The sequence below is a fragment of the Bos taurus genome, chromosome 8 (assembly GCF_002263795.3).
Source record: "Bos taurus isolate L1 Dominette 01449 registration number 42190680 breed Hereford chromosome 8, ARS-UCD2.0, whole genome shotgun sequence".
NCBI classification, from domain to species: Eukaryota; Metazoa; Chordata; class Mammalia; order Artiodactyla; family Bovidae; genus Bos; species Bos taurus.
Genome location: NC_037335.1, coordinates 187,975 through 193,217, shown reverse-complemented (window position 1 = coordinate 193,217; position 5,243 = coordinate 187,975).

The following is a 5,243-nucleotide window of genomic DNA, read 5'->3' as shown; positions in this document are numbered from 1 at the left end:
TAGGAATCAAGGAACATATCATACAGAGGCTCTGCATAATGCATTCATAACAGTTAAGGTAAGAATTGAATGTGTGTCTATTTGATCCACTCAAATAATATTGTGTGTGTGTGTGTGTGTGTGTGTGTGTTCAGTCATGTCCGACTCTGTAGCCCAGGCTCCTCTGTCCATGGAATTCTCCTGGCAAGGATTCTGGAGTGGGTTGTCATTTCCTACTCCATATGACTTTCACGACCCAGGAATCAAACCTGTATCTCTTGCATCTCCTGCATTGGCCTCTTGCATCTCTTGCATTGAAAGGCCAATTCTTTACCAACTGTACCACCTGGGGAGCCCACAAATAATATTAGTTAGTACCCTGTTCACACCTAAGAAATAAAATGCATTGTGTCCTCTTCCCTGGAGAGGCTAAAGAAAAAAAATATTCTGAGTAGAGTGAGAGCTATCTGGGGAAAAAAATACAACAAATCAGAAAATTCAGCAAGTGATGATTTTAATTAGAAATTTAAATGTGCCAGGTGGCAGAGATCCCTTGGGTAGAGATAACTACTTTTATTTAAGAGCACTTTATGTTTAGAAAGAATAGAATATTTAAAGGTCAACTGAATTACTTTGATGAAACAAGTAATTCCACTTACAGTAAATATTCAAAGTCTCTCTAGTGAGAAAAATGAGCAACATTTTAAGTAAGAAAGGTAAATATGAAAATGATAGTAAGGCTTAATTCTTATTTTAAATTTAAAATTAATCATGTACACAGGTTTTTAATGTGTAAATTATTAATTTTACACATGGTAGCAATATTTTTGTTCGTTAAAGCAACTTCTATATACTTATTATTCTATTAAATAAAATTTACAATCAAATAATTATAATAAATAATGGTACTAAGTCACTTTGAAATGCCAAAAAATGTAATAGCTAAAGTCTAGGTATAGATAATATTTTTTTTCCTAGATTAGGAAAAAACTTTATTTTTCAGATAAAGTCAAAACTATTAAAAGTGTTTTGTGACTAATCAGAATATTCAAGTAGTATAACATTAAAAATTTCTAAGCATTCCAGCACAAAATGTGAAATATACAAATGCATATAAATTTGTATATTAATATAAAATTACAAGTAAATTAAAAATTTTATATTTTCTCAGAGGTACAATACTTCCAGCAATAGAAGGCCAAAAACAATTCTATTTGAATTACTCATTGACATATTATTCAACCAAGAGCTCTTTTTTTTTCAAGTTTATATTTATATATTTTTTTTATTTTTTAACTTTACAATATTGTATTGGTTTTGCCATATATCAACATGAATACGCCACAAGTATACACGTGTTCCCCATCCTGAACCCTTCTCCCTCTTCCCTCCCTGTACCATCCCTCTGGGTCGTCCAAGTGCACCAGCCCCAAGCATCCAGTATCGTGCATTGAACCTGGACTGGCGACTCATTTCATATATGATATTATACATGTTTCAATGCAATTCTCCCAAATCATCCCACCCTCTCCCTCTCCCACAGAGTCCAAAAGACTGTTCTATACATCAGTGTCTCTTTTGCTGTCTCGTATACAGGGTTATTGTTACCATCATTCTAAATTCCATATATACGCGTTAGTATACTGTATTGGTGTTTTTCTTTCTGGCTTACTTCACTCTGTATAATAGGCTCCAGTTTCATCCACCTCATTAGAACTGATTCAAATGTATTCTTTTTAATGGCTGAGTAATACTCCATTGTGTATATGTACCACAGCTTTCTTATCCATTCATCTGCTGATGGACATCTAGGTTGCTTCCATGTCCTGGCTATTATAAACAGTGCTGTGATGAACATTGGGGTACATGTGCCTCTTTCAATTCTGATTTCCTCAGTGTGTATGCCCAGCAGTAGGATTGCTGGGTCATAAGGCAGTTCTATTTCCAGTTTTTAAGGAATCTCCACACTGTTCTCCATAGTGGCTGTACTAGTTTGCATTCCCACCAACAGTGTAAGTTGCATTCCCACCAACCCTCTTACACTTTTCTCCACATTCTCTCCAGCACTTACTGTTTGTAGACTTTTGGATTGCAGCCATTCTGACTGGCATGAAATGGTACCTCATAGTGGTTTTGATTTGCATTTCTCTGATAATGAGTGCTTTAGAGCATCTTTTCATGTGTTTGTTAGCCATCTGTATGTCTTCTTTGGAGAAATGTCTGTTTAGTTATTTGGCCCATTTTTTGATTTGGTCATTTATTTTTCTGGAATTGAGCTGTAGGAGTTGCTTGTATATTTTTGAGATTAGTTGTTTGTCAGTTGCTTCATTTGCTATTATTTTCTCCCATTCTGAAGGCTGTCTTTTCACCTTGCTTATACTTTCCTTTGTTGTGCAGAAGCTTTTAAGTTTAATTAGGTCCCATTTGTTTATTTTTGCTTTTATTTCCAATATTATTGGAGGTGGGTCATAGAGGATCCTGCTGTGATGTATGTCGGAGAGTGTTTTGCCTACGTTCTCCTCTAGGAGTTTTATAGTTTCCGGTCTTATGTTTAGATCTTTAATCCATTTTGAGTTTATTTTTGTGTATGGTGTTAGAAAGTGTTGTAGTTTCATTCTTTTACAAGTGGTTGACCAGTTTTCCCAGCACCACTTTGTTAAAGAGATTGTCTTTTCTCCATTGTATATTCTTGCCTCCTTTGTCAAAGATAAGGTGTCCATACGTGCGTGGATTTATCTCTGGGCTTTCTATTTTGTTCCCTTGATCTATGTTTCTGTCCTTGTGCCAGTACCATACTGTCTTGATGACTGTGGCTTTGTAGTAGAGCCTGAAGTCAGGCAGGTTGATTCCTCCAGTTCCAATCTTCTTTCTCAAGATTGCTTTGGCTATTCGAGGCTTTTTGTATTTCCATACAAATTGTGAAATTATTTGTTCTAGCTCTGTGAAGAATACCGTTGGTAGCTTGATAGGGATTGCATTGAATCTATAAATTGCTTTGGGTAGTATACTCATTTTCACTATATTGATTCTTCCAATCCATGAACATGGTATATTTCTCCATCTATTAGTGTCCTCTTTGATTTCTTTCACCAGTGTTTTATGGTTTTCTATATATAGGTCTTTAGTTTGTTTAGGTAGATATATTCCTAAGTATTTTATTCCTTTCGTTGCAATGGTGAATGGAATTGTTTCCTTAATTTCTCTTTCTATTTTCTCATTATTAGTGTATAGGAATGCAAGGATTTCTGTCTGTTGATTTTATATCCTGCAACTTTACTATAGTCATTGATTAGTTCTAGTAATTTTCTGGTGGAGTCTTTAGGGTTTTCTATGTAGAGGATCATGTCATCTGCAAACAGTGAGAGTTTTACTTCTTCTTTTCCAATTTGGATTCCTTTTATTTCTTTTTCTGCTCTGATTGCTGTGGCCAAAACTTCCAAAACTATGTTGAATAGTAGTGGTGAAAGTGGGCACCCTTGTCTTGTTCCTGACTTTAGGGGAAATGCTTTCAATTTTTCACCATTGAGGATAATGTTTGCTGTGGGTTTGTCATATATAGCTTTTATTATGTTGAAGTATGTTCCTTCTATTCCTGCTTTCTGGAGAGTTTTTATCATAAATGGATGTTGAATTTTGTCAAAGGTTTTCTCTGCATCTATTTAGATAATCATATGGCTTTTATTTTTCAATTTGTTAATGTGGTGTATTATATTGATTGATTTACAGATATTGAAGAATCCTTGCATCCCTGGGATAAAGCCCACTTGGTCATGGTGTATGATCTTTTTAATGTGTTGTTGGATTCTGATTGCTAGAATTTTGTTAAGGATTTTTGCATCTATGTTCATCCGTGATATTGGCCTGTAGTTTTCTTTTTTTGTGGGATCTTTGTCAGGTTTTGGTATTAGGGTGATGGTGGCCTCATAGAATGAGTTTGGAAGTTTACCTTCCTCTGCAGTTTTCTGGAAGACTTTGAGTAGGATAGGTGTTAGCTCTTCTCTAAATTTTTGGTAGAATTCAGCTGTGAAGCCGTCTGGACCTGGGCTTTTGTTTGCTGGAAGATTTCTGATTACAGTTTCAATTTCCATGCTTGTGATGGGTGTGTTAAGATTTTCTATTTCTTCCTGGTCCAGTTTTGGAAAGTTGTACTTTTCTAAGAATTTGTCCATTTCTTCCACATTGTCCATTTTATTGGTATATAATTGCTGATAGTAGTCTCTTATGATCCTTTGTATTTCTGTGTTGCCTGTTGTGATCCCTCCATTTTCATTTCTAATTTTATTGATTTGATTTTTCTCCTGTTGTTTCTTGATGAGTCTGGCTAATGGTTTGTCAATTTTATTTATCATTTCAAAGAACCAGCTTTTGGCTTTGTTGATTTTTGCTATGGTCTCTTTTGTTTCTTTTGCATTTATCTCTGCCCTAATTTTTAAGATTTCTTTCCTTCTACTAACCCTGGGGTTCTTCATTTCTTCCTTTTCTAGTTGCTTTAGGCGTAGAGTTAGGTTATTTATTTGACCTTTTTCTTGTTTCTTGAGGTATGCCTGTATTGTTATGAACTTTCTCCTTAACTGCTTTTACAGTGTCCCACAGGTTTGGGGTTGTTGTGTTTTCATTTTCATTCATTTCTATGCAAACTTTGATTTCTGTTTTGATTTCTTCTGTGATTTGTTGGTTATTCAGCAGTGTGTTGTTCAGCCTCCATATGTTGGAATTTTAAATAGTTTTTCTCCTGTAATTGAGATCTAATCTTACTGCATTGTGGTCAGAAAAGATGCTTGGAATGATTTCAATTTTTTTGAATTTACCAAGGCTGGATTTATGGCCCAGGATGTGATCTATCCTGGAGAAGGTTCCGTGTGCACTTGAGAAAAAGGTGACATTCATTGTTTTGGGGTGAAATGTCCTATAGATATCAGTTAGGTCTAACTGGTCTATTGTATCGTTTAAAGTTTGTGTTTCTTTGTTAATTTTCTGTTTTGTTGATCTATCCATAGGTGTGAGTGGAGTATTAAAGTCCCCCATTATTATTGTGTTGTTGTTAATTTCCCCTTTCATACTTGTTAGCATTCGTGTTACATATTGCAGCACTCCTATGTTGGGTGCATATATATTTATAATTGTTATATCTTCTTGGATTGATCCTTTGATCATTATGTAGTGACCTTCTTTGTCTCTTTTCACAGCCTTTGTTTTAAAGTCTATTTTATCTGATATGAGTATTGCTACTCCTGCTTTCTTTTGGTCTCTATTTGCATGAAAAA